We start from the raw sequence: 14,332 nt of genomic DNA on the forward strand, positions 1-14,332 counted from the left end.
TTCTAAGTTCCCGAAAGTAACTAAAGTGATCATGTGTAAAATAGAGAAAAAAAAGGTTATTTTGGAATGAATAGGATGCCTAGTAATTTCCCATTATGACAAATTTCTTCTCTTACCGCAGGTATTTTCCCTGGGCAAGCCCATGCGGATAAGTATTTACACTAGCAACAGCTGTGACAACAACAAGAGAGTATGAAAGTGTGTGTCGGTTACCCTGTGCAGGAATCTTCTTTGAATGTTTGTATATGAGCTGTGGGATAGACGAGTGCTGTAGTAGTGTATGAACACATTCACAAACACTATCTCCTCTGCCAGCTATATGGTTACTCTGGCTTGAAAAACATATCCGTGTAACTTGGAAACTCTAACGCAGAAATATTCAAAACATGATACATAAATAGTTCTCAAATCTCAGTATTGATAAAAAATGTGAGAGGTTAAAAGAGCGACGATGATAACCATCACATTTTTTTTTTCCACTGAAGCAACACGCACACCGCTGAACAGGAAGGAACTCCATTAAGGATCATGTTCTGCCATATTTGTCTCACATTTTGCACTTGAAACAACAGTGAAAACACCAGGATATTGGCTCCTACACAGAGGCTTCATCTCAACCAACCATGTACAATGTTTTGACATTACTGTTGCTCTTAAGGTAAGCTGGGATGATCGTTAAGAAGCAGTATCCGGGCAACGGTCAAACTATGAAAAAATAAGTTATGCTTTTTATTGGGAGACAGGGAACTCTGTCTCTCTCTGTCTCTCTCTGTCTCTCTCTGTCTCTCTCTGTCTCTCTCTCTCTGTCTCTCTCTCTCTGTCTCTCTCTCTCTGTCTCTCTCTCTCTGTCTCTCTCTCTCTGTCTCTCTCTCTCTGTCTCTCTCTCTCTCTCTCTCAACACACTGCCCAGACTGCCAGGGCTAAATGTCCCCGTTCCACTGCTCTAATCCCAAAACCCAGTCATTCAGGCAGCCAGTGACTCAGTCAGCCAGATGTGGATCCAAAAAAGCTGTCAGCTAGCTAGCCTTCAGTCAAGCACTCTGCCAAATGTCCAGCCAGATGACGCTAAGCTGCAGCCAGGCCGGCCAGTTAAAAAAAAAATAAAGAAGACAAAGTGGCCAAATCAGGTTACACCTAACCAGACAGACAGGGAATAATCCAGCATCTTGCTCTTTTCAAACCACAGTTTTGCAGAAAGGAAATACTTTCAATGTTACAGCATTACTGCTTTAAATATTGACTGAGGTTTAGTTGCATGGAGCTGACCAGAGTTGTCCCTTTGTTTCTCAGGGTCCATTCAAACCAGCAGAGGGACCATATACTTGAGGAATTTGGGGTAACGTTTAGCATCCTGATGCATCTCTGTGTGATTTTCAATCTTTTTTTGCAAACTTCTCTTAGTATTGGCATGTGAGAACAACATACTTTCACAAGTCAATCAACAGTGATGTATGCGGTATTTAGAAATTGTAGCAATATATGTGTTGCCTTACGGCAGAAAGACAGGGCTTCTCCAAATTTAATGGCAGGTGTGAACGTGCATTATTGCACCATTGTTATCGCATCACTCAGCCCCAGGACTGCGCAATAGTTTGTTTCAGCATTGCCAATGTTTGAATTTGCTGGTTAAAAACAACCCAATATCTCAAGTAAAACAACTGAAAAACATAATTCAACAACTTTTTGCAGCTTTATATTGAAAGAAAATCTCAAAGGGTTCACTTTTTCTATCAGTATGAAGAGTCTCACTGATTTGTGGTCTACACTTTTTTTCTATTTCCTTAAATATTATTGTCTTTGATCAGTTTTCAGTTTGTTCTGGTGAAAGGATGATGTTCACAGATTCATAAAAGGACCAATGCAGCCACATTTGTCAACAGTGCTTTTTTAAAATCAGCAGCCCCAAGAGGAGTTCATGTAAACAGGGCCATAGAGTCCACCTGTCTCAGCAAGGGGGGCACTTTTTTATCCTGGAATTGAGAATGACACCACACACATCAAACCACAAAGTATCAATGGAGAAAACGACAATGTCATTCTACAGTGCTTTTGGCCGCATTGCACTGACCCTCCCCATACTACCATGTGCTGTGTTTAGACATTAGCATCCTAAGGAGTAAACAGTAGTAATGGAAAACCAGCATGTGCCAAGAGCAACATTGGTGAAGGGTGGGTTTCGGTATTCCAGGGATTGTTTCTATCACTGGCCATTTTCCTGTTATTGAATTCCTTTCTCTCAATGCATATCCTTCTGGCTTAGGTCATTGTTGATAACCACACACCCAACTAGCAGCTGAGTATCTCCGGCCCTGAGGTACAAGGACGGTACTTTTGTAACTGGAATGTAGATCTTTCACAGATATCAGAATGAGATAACAGTACTGCCTATACAGTACTTGGTTACTTAGATACTTGATCTCTTTTTAGCCAGAACCAAGAGTACACCCATGGAGGTCCTGGGAGTTTAAACAAAAGCAACAGGGTTTAATCAAAACATGGTTTTTTAGGTGGGAGGCCAAAGAGGGATTTCTCTCCTGGTACCAGAGATATGTGTAAACCCCTTACAAGGCAGAAAAATGGCTTTCTCAATATATACATCACCATCAACAGAAGGGTATTTAATACAGATTATGTATTTGAATAATTGCATTCTGTCATGCTATTTGAGAAAGAAAGGATTGATAACAGCAGACATTCTTGAGGTTTGGAGACAACCAAATTGAGTAGAAGGCCTGATCATCATTTTTTTCATGAATGTTACTTAGAGATTATTGTTTTTTTTTCCTTTGATAGCAAGTTATGTTAAAGAAAACTGACGAGGGAAAAACCCCACCCACAATAAATGCGAGGCGTTTCTTCGCCCTCACGGCTGCCCTCCATGGCATCCCAGGTTCAGTGACGTGTCATGGTGTTTGGGGGGCCAGTGGGCAGATCTAGAGATAACAAAGGGCGGTGTTGGAAATTTTAGCTCCAAACTGATTTTTCTCAAAGGATAAGAACATCATTTTTGACCAATTTTGACAGCCCTCTTAAATATTGTTAACATATTATTCCAAGTCATCCTTTATTTTTGTGCTAAAAGAAGAAAAAAATAAATTTCTGGAAAATTATTTCTATTAGGGCCAAAGGCTAAGGCTTTTTTTTTTAATATCATCACTTTGTTGCAGTTCGCAGACATGAAGGTGCACGCAAAAGGTGGCGACAGCACGAAGCGGTGCTTGCTTTGCCTTCTGGCATTCAGCTTTCGGTCAGCTGCTTGTGACTTTGCAACCCTCAGGCCTATGTGTGGTCTGCTCATAATAATCTCATAGCAAAACTTAAAAAAAAGCTACATTGCTCAGATAACTAGGGTAATGTGTGGTTCATTGAGGCTACCTGCTTGGCTTTTTATTTTTTAATATCCAGAACCATAAATCTTCACTTTAGTAGAACTTCGGCATGGCAAATGTATCTACTATTTTGACAGAGTGGAGTGTGTTCATACATCATTCATAACCAAATTTAAATGTGTTAATATTGAATTGGATAAAGCAAATTTGCACATTTAAAGTCATTTCTAGGAATGTTGTTATAAATGTATTTGTTTGTGTAACTAACTATAGGCAACAAGATTGTCTTTTACTCTCTTCATCTGCAATGCCCTACCTGAATCTTTATAGATTTGATTAGAGGCTCAATCAGCATTCAAACAATACTGCCACAAGATTACTATGTGGTATATTAGCACAGAAATACTAAGCATTCGCCAGCTGTGCCAATCAAATTCACTTAAATTTAGTTAAAAAAAATCCAATGAATGAATGAATCCAAACGTTAGCAATTAAAACCGCTTTTGGACAATATCAATGTTTGAGTAACCAACATTACATTGTTTTGGTATATCACGTGCATGACCTCTGTTCCTACTATTCTTTCATCTTTCTTCATCTTCACTATCTATCTGGCTATGTTCCAGGTTGTCAGCTTATTGGTCCCAGGCCTGGGGCTCTATGGGGAAGAGACAAGTCTGCATGAGCCGTCTGACTGCCAGTCAGTGTCAACTCCCCTCTGTAATCCTCTACTCCCTCTGATAAGGATAAGGCAGAGTGAGGTGGAGCAAGAAGAGGAGAGAAGGGAGGAGAGAGAAAAAAAAAAAAGAGAAGAAAGAGGTGTGCACACATTTACACAGCTATTCCATACAAAAAGACTTCAGGACACTTGCAAAGGAAGCAGACGATGCCAGTGTTATAACACCCCTTTGAGTGACTTTATATGGCATTCGAGCATTCCACAACAGAAGCGTGACAGGCTTACACAACAGTGTCTGGAGTGAGCTCCTCCACCATTTCTGCACAGGCACTGAGAGCTGTGGCTGTCAGCTCTGTGGTGCAACCCTCTGTCCCCCAATTGAAACCCCCTGTAGACAGGCACTGTGTAAAAGGGGTTTTGGTTAAAACCAAAAAGGGGTAGAGGGGTACAGCAAGCATGGGGAAAGGGTCACGATTCAAACACAATGCTACAGACAGCTGTTATAGTGTTATATGCCAATGTTTAGCAAAAAGAATTGAGTCTCTTGCTGTATAAATTTGGCCTTGACTCCGGCTAGATATTTTGTCCCTATCTATTTTATAAGAAACCCGTCAGCAGCAAATTTTCTTATTTGCTCGGCACGACACGCGCATAATGACAGTCGGCCCGCTGTGAAGTCCCCGAAGAAAGCGCTGTCGTGTTAAACATACGCTCAATCTGCAGTAACACAAACTTTGCACCACAGAGCAGCTTGGTTTGAAACCGTTTTATATCCAATTAAAATTATTTGAAAAATTGCTTCCTCGGAGCAATCAGGGATGTGGAGTGAATTAAAAAAGACATTATTTGGCACAAAGCGGTCATAAGCAAAAGGAAAATGTGTGAAAAAAGTGATGTAAATGCACAGATGAGTAACAAAACCAGTTGGCAAATCCCACAAAATGTGCTTTGCTTTGTCACTCAAGAGTGACAGTTGACAGAACATAGTGCCACTGCTGTACTATTAAACTTTATAATACCAATAAATATAGAGAAAATAACTCCAACCACATTTGGATGTCATTTAAAGAGTAAGCTGTTATGAGTTAGGTTCCCCCTCATTTAACTTGGCCCTCCACAGGGCTGCGCTGAAAACCCTTTCCTCTCAGCCAAGATTTGCTTGGAAAATGATCAAATATGAATCAGAGAAGAAAGATTACAGTAGCAGGCTGAATTAATCAAATTATATGAGTTATCACATTCCATGTATAGCTCGGACACAGATGTGATTTTATGTGATTTGAGGACTTGATTAAATCAGAATTAAGGGGGTCAGATCATAACTTGTCATTTTCACACAACACGCCATGGATTTCAGTCAATTTTAGCCTCTTACTGATCGGGCACATCTAAACACAATGGCAGAATATTTCACTGCACTGGCAGCCATTACCAATTCAAGACAAGGCTGAACTGTGTTCCTTTTTCACATGGTTATTGAGCCATGCAAAGGCTTATCGACCCATCAGACTAACACAAGTTTGTAAGATGGCTTTAGTCCACTCCCTACAGCCCCCGGTCTCCCTCTCATTCAGACACTGGGACTTCCTTGGCAATTCAGAAGATTAGTATTGATTCTGCTTCTAAATTAAGATTGTTTAGCAACAAAGCAAGGGCACGGAGACCGCAAACTTGGCCGTGCACGGGAATTTTCACACACGTTCGACAACTTCTGGACTACGGGAACGTGACCAGAGTTTGGTGACTGATGCAAGACTGATGAAAAGTGCTCACAATAATCTTATTACCAGTGACTTTTATTTTTTCTCTTGATAATAATCATCCATTGAACTGGCAGACTCCAAAACAGACGGCAAACTAAGAAACATAAAGCTGCTGACTAAGCAACAGATACACACGATCACAACGGTGGAATGTTCTTTCGCAGAAAATGCAAAAACTGTCATTGATCCCCTTGAAAAGCAGTATTTTGTGTGCGAGTGTGTCCTTTCTCTAGCGTGCGTGCACGTGCGCTCTGCGCTAGCATGAATAGAGGTGGATGAAAGGAAAAGCTGAAAAGGTCTGAGCGCTCTGTATGGTTCGACTAGAGAGCTCAGTCTCTTGATCTGCCCCCATCCCCACCTGCCATGCTTTCCTTTTTCAAAACCATTTTTGTCACACTCATTCTTCCGGTTCCCTATGGTGCCTGCATCATTGCCTTCTTTTTTTTTTTTTTTTAACTCTCTCCCTTCGACCCCTTACCACCCACATAACTGTTATTCCTCCTGACCAAAAGCTCTGTGGTGGTGTTGCAAACCAGGCATAACATTATGGTTTCAAAACTGTGTTGGATTGTTTGTGTAAGTGGTATAAAACATCATGTCAAAAAGGGCAGAGTGGAAGATGGAAAAAAATAAATAAAACAACAATAACTGAGAATCGTGACAAGTTCTTACAGTGTCTAATTTGTGGCCAGGATGTCTGTTTGAATTGTAAACTTTCATGAAGACGTATTTTGGAGTCACAACACATTCATTTGAACAATGCAATTAACCTTGTAAGTGTTTGTGCAACTCGGTGTGTGAAACAAAATTCAAAAATTAAAAACCACTGACAAAACAAATCTGCCCGAAAAAACTGTTGCACGCACGTAGTTTAACATTCAGATGTTTGTTAGAAGTGGGCTCTGGGTTAGCTTACAATACAATTTAAAACCAACGTGAAAATCAACTTCAGCTGTCATCGGCATTCTAAATTTACATGGTTAAGGAAAGGGAGTACTGCAATGCAATATATGGCACATTCTACATTCACAAAGTTCTCCCACATCCTAACAGTGCTGATGTCAAGCCACATTGTTTTGATAGTGTGTATTTGAGGGGGGGGGGGCGCAATCACACACACACACACGCGCATACACACGCATACACACATACATAATAATAATAATTTATCCTTTATTAATTCCCATGAGGAAATTCGTTCTCTGCAATTAATCCATCATGGATGAACCATGAGCAGCAGGGTGCCTTCCACCAGCACCAGGGGAGCAGCTAGGGGTTCAGTGTTCAGTTAAGGGTTCTTGCTCAACAACACTTTGACACACTAGGAGGAGCCGGGAATGGAACCAGGGACCAGGAATGTTTGGTTCCAATGACAATTGCTCTACCTCATGTATATACATATACAACATAGCATATACATGTGTATATACATATATATATATATATATATATATGTGTGTGTGTGTGTGTGTGTGTGTGTATACATATATATGTATACACATACATATATATGTGTGTATATACATATGTACACATACATATCTATATATGTATGTGTATGTGTGTGTGTGTGTTTTACTAATAAAAAAAAAGTTTTATGAGTAAAATATTGACCTGTAAACTTTTTAACCATGCCAACGTTCACACATTACAGTATCTGTAAAGCGCTGGTGTTAGCCAATAAAAATCCACTGACTGACTTATTTGGTGATAACATATTATGGACTTGCCAAAATCAAATACTGTTATTGCCTTATGTATTAATGTAGTCTTCTTTTTGTTCTTTCTTCTTTTTTTGCTTCTGAGCTACTTGCAGCTCTGCTTGACCTTTGAACCAGTCACATCCGAATTCATGTTGGAAAGGAACAACCAAAAGCTTATAACATGAACTCAGCTAAAGAATTCTTATATACATCTGAATGAGAAGCCACGGGTAATTGGATGTGCTTCGTACTACGGATTCTCCACTGCAATTGAAAATAAAGGGCATGAAAAAATTTTGCTTTTCACTGGCTCCAGTAAAGGACCCTTGAGAACCATGTACTGTTGTCATGTATATAAAATACATCTACACAGCTTTCCACAGGGTTACTACAAGAATGCAAAATATTCAACTCACATCATTCAGCAGATTATTAAATGCAAATTATAGCAATGAATTGTATGAGAATATATACACTAATAGATGATTGAGAATCTTCTACTGACAGAGCTTTTACTGTACCACTGTTGTTGCCTTATAGCAAGTTTCTTCATGTCATTGGAAATCTAACGAAGCATTTCATTTGTATTACATTACAGGATTATTAAGAAGTAGCATTGAGGCATATGGTAAGTTTACAAAGGCAAATTATCTATTTCATCGTAAAATGTGCAGTATTATGACATATAACATAACTGAGATACAGGATACCAAAGCATGATAGAAGATTTTTTCCATAGTGCACAGCCCAGGTAACTTGTTTTCAATACATTCCAGGATATAAGCTGGAAAATATTGACAACCATGCACACTATGAACTATAAGAAGTCTACGAGCCAAGGAGACAGTGTACACTATACTCCGTAAACTGTAATCTCTCTGGGTGACAAGTGTAAATGCAATTTCAGACTTTAAGAGGCAAGTAAATTGTATTGTTGTTTAAGCTCCAGCAGTCTGTCAAATTAACTGCACAAGCAAATGATTTAGTTTGATGTAATGTCTCTACAAATATATATAGATACACATGAACGCCAGTTAAAGCCATTGGCTCACTGATCTGCCCCTCCCATCCATCATTCATGTTGCCTATACATACAGGTTCCAGCAGAAAGCAATTTCTGTCACTTATTAATCCGGCCATGAAATCTCCACCCTGCCAGGGGTTGGAAATCTCTCTGACTCTCTTCTCAACATCTAACACACTTACACACAGTGTTCTCCTCCCTGACACGCGCAGCAAATTCCAAAGACCAGAAAAAAAAAAATGAATAAAGACAAGCAGACTAGCATGAGGTAGCAGATGTGTGTATTCATGTATGTTTGAGCGCACTGGTCCATGGGCACAAATGGCTCTGACAAATGAGCCGAGCTCCGTTAAATGGCTTGTGATTAGGACACATTCACTTCTAATTGCTTCTCATTACCATTTGAAAGTGAGTGGCGGCTGAAATCAAAGGCTGTGTTAGTGGTACACTGTGTGCACGTGCACATAGGTGTGCATGTGTGTTATCCTTTTGACACTACCCAAAAAAGCTCTACGAACATTTAGCTTTTGTCCTCAGCAGGAAAGAGTACCATCAGCATTCGACATTCCCAGGCCAACTGACTCTGCTGTAGACACAGATATTCATCAGCTCCAGCTCAGCTCAGCGCTGATGGACACATCACACGCCTTGACAAGATCATCTTGCACCTTTTCCAACAGCCTGCCGCCTGCAGAAAAGTACTATGAGCACAACTAGTCGAGGTTACTTGCGCAAACAGAAGAGGTATACGATCAGACAAGAAAATATATATTTTAGAGCAATTGCAGTTAATCTTTTTGCTGACGTGAGATGATAATTGTTCTTCGCCCTACCAAAAGCTCCCTGCAAAGCTAAAAAAAAAAAAAATCCACCTGGCTGTTAAGGATTCGTCTCACTAGTGAGACTTGACAGGTGGTTTATATTGATCAATCTTGACAAGAGTGACACATTGATACAAGGTGCAGAGTACACAGAATGCTGTTACAAGCTGTCACCTGCCTGGTGTGGTGCTGCTAGACCAAAAAAAATTGCTGTACCTTTATAAATAGTCTACAGGCGGCCCATTACAATGGTATGCTTATGCTGTTAATACATGCTAACTCACCCCTAACAGTCATAACCTCTAAAAGTAAGTTGCGTGTGAGGCTGTTTTTACTTCTCCACCAACGAGCGTGTTATGAGACATATTGCTGTAGGGGTGAAAACAAGACCAAATTGGGGAATCTCGCACAGAGGCTTACAAGCCTTGCGTTGTACTACGTCAAATATTTAAATTGTGATACAGTGACAACCGCACTTAGAACCTCTACAGCTGACCTGAGTGAGTGACTGACAGCGGTGTCAGTAGGGCAGAAATGGAGCTCCTGGGTGCTCCTCCCGATCTTTCTAAATCAATGAATATGCAGCAAATAGGAGTGCCCTTTGTTTTAAAGCAACCTGTTCTGTTAAATTAAGAGCAATTTCAGTGCTGGCTGCAGTTCATTCCATGTGTATCACACACACTCAAAGGGAATACTCTGACATCTGTAAATACCACTGATACTATTTTGGGACGTAATATTCTATTTATCTTGTAAAGGTCAGTTACATGTTTAAATTAAATTGACTAATTGTGCGCACAATGATATCAAATTTATGTTTAAACAAGGCAGACCATTTTAATCTGTAGTATTTGAGATTTTTAGCTATTTTCCTTATAAACAATATGTTCTTTATTAGGACAGAGTATATATACAGGACATCCACAATACATATTTTAGTCTTATCAGAGCACACAAGTCCAGTCGCACAGCTCACACCACTTTTATGAATCATGGAATATCTAAACTTTTCTTTTTTCAGTTTTTCATTCAGTCAGTTTCCTAAAGGGTTAAACATCAGGCCTCCTTCAATCATGGACCTCCTCCCCATCGCTTGTTATCAGAAAAAAACCTATCCATAGTCTTAGGGTTGACTAATTATGCTCTAATGATTTCTGGTTCAGAGCATTGCTCCTCTATTTCTCAACATCTGTGTTGACCACATAGCTCCAGTCTTGATTTACACTTCTTCCAAGTATTTTGAAATAAATTTACCCTTTCCTTCAGAACTCTGCAGTTCACATTAATCCCTACTGAGGACACTGACACTCCTAACCTGCTTGTAATTTAAAGCCAAAAATGCAACACTCATTATTTTCAACATCCACCTCCTTTGTGTTTCATAACGCTATGTGCAAAAGAGGACTTGTTAGACAGACAAGAGGCTGACAGAGCTAACAAGTGTTTTTACATTTGTGTTGTTCATCTCTGAGTATACAGGTCAATGAAAGTTTTTTTTTTTATCCTGATGTAAAAATTCCCCACAAAATTGAGTGTTGTTCTAAAGAATGTATCAACAAAAGTTTATTTATTAGATTAGCCTGTTGCCAAGCCTAAAACTTTTCTACATTTTCTTGTTTTTTATTCTTCTGAATACTAATAGGAATGTTAAGATAGAGATGTATAGACTATGACTGGCACTCTGAGACCCAGTGGCTTTGCTTTATTTCAGTAGAACTCAGATCTTTTGTAAGGTAGATGTGGAGAATTCAGGTGAAATCTTCACACATTTAAGCTGAATGGAAACAGATGTAGTGGCTGCCGCACTGCTCTTGTCTCAGCAAGCTCAAGCAACAGTTACTGTTTTGTAGCAGCAGCAGCAGCCCATATCCATAACAGTCATTTGATGATTGTTCTACTGACCAGTTGTGACTGCTGAAGTTTGAAAATACATATATATTTGAATCTAAATCGTTCTTTGAGTTCTGATAGAAACCTTTGTCTGACTCTCCAGTGCTGCTGCAGGAAAAATGGAAACTTGTATCTGCAGGCACTCAGAACATTTGGATCAAGATCAAAAATGTGATCACTACATGCCAAAGGAAAACACTATTAACATTCATGTAAAAAAAAAAAATCATACTGTTGTAGCTGAACATTGAAGGTACCATAGCAGAAAATTTGGCAAAAACTGTACCATAAAGGAAATATTTTAAGTGGAAGAAAGTACTACTTAAGATTTCCAGATTTTTTTTTTCTCTTTTTATCTCAATTAAAACTATGATTTGGAATATGTATGATGATGTAGGTGTAGGTGATGTAACTAGAAGGCTCACAGCCTTAGAGTAGAAGTAATAGAAGTGGAATTTGAATCTTTTTTCATTACAAGTGTCATACAATGAAGGGGCTTAAAGTAGTTACTGCATCATGACATCACTATAGGTAAGGAGAAACAAGTGTGATATGGAGGTTAAATCTGAGAATGGAATTCATATTCAGTTAAGAGACATGTGTGTCAATAGTTACATAGATGTGCATTTTTTTTTTTTCAATAAAGGGGTATGGTGCATTTGAGAAATTGTAATTTCTTTCATTTTCACAATTCACAAAACTCTGTCAAAAACATTAGGTGCATAGTAATAGTATTTGTCATTATTTGATAGAGTGAGAGTGATCTCTTGTGGAAAACATGAAAATGTGAATTTTTAATGCCGCTCTTTGCCCTAATTGGTGAATGGTGATTTAATTTAATATCTTTAAATATTGGACGGTGAGAAAAATAACTACATTAAAAATGAAGTGCCAAATGTATGATCCGAATCTTGAACACCTGTTTGGACTTGGACTAAATGTTAGTGTCCATAACTAACCAGGATTAAATCTTAAACCAATATCGGCCCCTCATCTCTCAAAATCTGACTCACTTTTGAAGCTGTGTCACAAGCAGCAGTGGTCTAAGACAAGAATGCTAAAGTGTGGGCTTCTTCATTAGAAAAAAAAAATACATTAACACACAATGTAGTATTCACAAACAGGTTAGCTGTATTTTGGGCAAAAGCTGCAGAGTCACCGCTGGATTTTAGTTTTTTATTTTTGTAGCCAAAAAAACATTTTGAATCACCAGCTAACACAATTAACAAGTTTGATCACATTGTCCGCGCGCGCGCGCACACACACACACACACACACACACTTTTTCTCTCACTCACACACACCACACATGCACACACGGGGACGCGCGCAGCCAGTGCGAGATTTTTCATGAAGCGGCGCCGATGTTCATTCAAAGACTTTGGTCTCATTCGGATGCCATGTTCAGTCCATATCCTACCCAGAGTGCAACTCCGAGGTGTAAACAGAGTAAAAATAGCCTGCTATCACAGGCTTCCCCACAGTCCCGTTATATAATGGCCCGGGCAGGGATGAATGACATCACGGGTAGTCCAGCAATCACAAACCCCTTGTCCTTTACAACCAGCGGCCAATGTAAAAACAGCGGAGTTACTCATTTTATACACAACCGGCAACAACAACAACAAAAACAAAGAAGCCGGACTACACAACTGCTCTCACCGGCATTGAGCGGTAAATATTATTTTGTTGTTCGGGGGTAAAGCGAACACTTCCGCGATGGTCAAATCCGAGATGAGGCTGTCTGTCATGTCCTGCCCGTGCGTCAGCGACGACGGAGAGTTTTCCCGAGCTGGCCGTACGCCTGCCGGCAGCCGGCCACAATGTCGAAGGGGGGGTTGGAGGGGGTATTCTCAAAAAGTCTGTGAAGAACCGAGCCGCGGCCGTGGCGCAGTTACTTGGAAGTAACACCGGTCGACCGACACCGGCTCGCCAGGTGGAAGACGCTTCCCCCCCGCAGCTTGCCTCCTTTCCCTCCCTCTCTCTCTCTCGTCCCGCTTCGCTTTTACATTGCGCCTTAAGCTAGGTACCCACGCGCTGACACCCGCGCGCCCACACGCTGTTCGGCCACTTCCATTTGGGTCGGGGGGAGGGGGGGGGGAGAAACATTCTCCAACGGTTTTGAAGTCAAATTAAAAAAAAAAACAGAACGTCAGCGCCACCCAGCCCAGTTTCTTCCCCCTAGCCATTTTCTCCACACAGCTCCAAAGGCGATAAAATAACATTTAAAAAAAAAAGTGTCACGGCGAAAGCAACGGGTGTTCGGTGAGATGACCGCCGAAGGAACCATTCCGCGTGACTTACTGTGGGGTGGAACGGGCGGCAGAGTTCGCGTGTCTCCTTGTTGCCAGGGCTCCCCGGCTCTGCTCCGGCGCTGACGGTGGAAAGCGTCTCCCCTCCTAATGATATCTGCAGCGTAGCTATTAGCTCTCTGCCCCCACCTTCGGAGAGGCAGACGGCGAGAGAGAGGGAAAGAGAGAGAGAGAGAGAGAGAGAGAGAGAGAGAGAGAGAGTAGTTCAAAAATGGAGCAGTTCACGAGCCGCTCGTTCAAAAAAAAGAAAAAGTAGAAGAGGTTTAGGTGCGAGATGGGTCGCCGGCCGTGAGAATGAGCTGTGTGTCGTAATTTACTTATGCTTGTGTTTGGATATACAATCAGCTGCAGACAGCATTCCTAAAAGCGAGTTCACGAAGTGCTTGTTTGTTTGTGTGTATGTGTGTGTGTGTGTGTGTGTGTGTGTGTGTGTGTGTGTGTGCGCGCGTTAGTGAGTGTACGCGCGCTTGCGTGTAAGACAAACAATAGGCTCTTGTTGAAATGATAGAGTAACCTTCGCCTCAAACACACACTTGATTCGTTTTATATACATATACACACACACACACACATATATATATATATATGTATATATAAAACATTCTTCTGCAGTCCTATTTTCTAAGTTGTGCTGGCTTTTCTGTCGGGATGTGTGAAGATCTGAATGGAAACCTCAACTAACTGAATCCAATGATGTCTCGAAAGTGCCTGCACTGGAAATGTAGGCCAGTGTGTAAACACCGGCTGCAAGTTCTTTTTCCTTTATTTGTTAATTTAAGTCAACTTCCAATGCTTTTGTTTTGACCAGCAA

General features: G+C 40.5%; 1 protein-coding gene across 1 annotated transcript in view; it reads right to left on the reverse strand.

Annotated features, from left to right (window-relative positions):
- atxn1a (ataxin 1a) overlaps window positions 1-13,778 on the reverse strand; it is a 104,807-nt gene extending 91,029 nt beyond the window's left edge. Inside the window, exon 1 of the mRNA XM_086177684.1 lies at window positions 13,514-13,778. The gene's annotated coding sequence lies outside the window, so the exon portion shown is untranslated. The remainder of the gene's footprint in view (window positions 1-13,513) is intronic.
- Window positions 13,779-14,332: the final 554 nt, after the last annotated feature.

Source organism: Fistularia commersonii, chromosome 30 (genome assembly GCF_037954325.1).
Source record: "Fistularia commersonii isolate RoL2024-O1a breed Wild chromosome 30, RoL_Fcom_v1.0, whole genome shotgun sequence".
Classification (NCBI taxonomy): domain Eukaryota; kingdom Metazoa; phylum Chordata; class Actinopteri; order Syngnathiformes; family Fistulariidae; genus Fistularia; species Fistularia commersonii.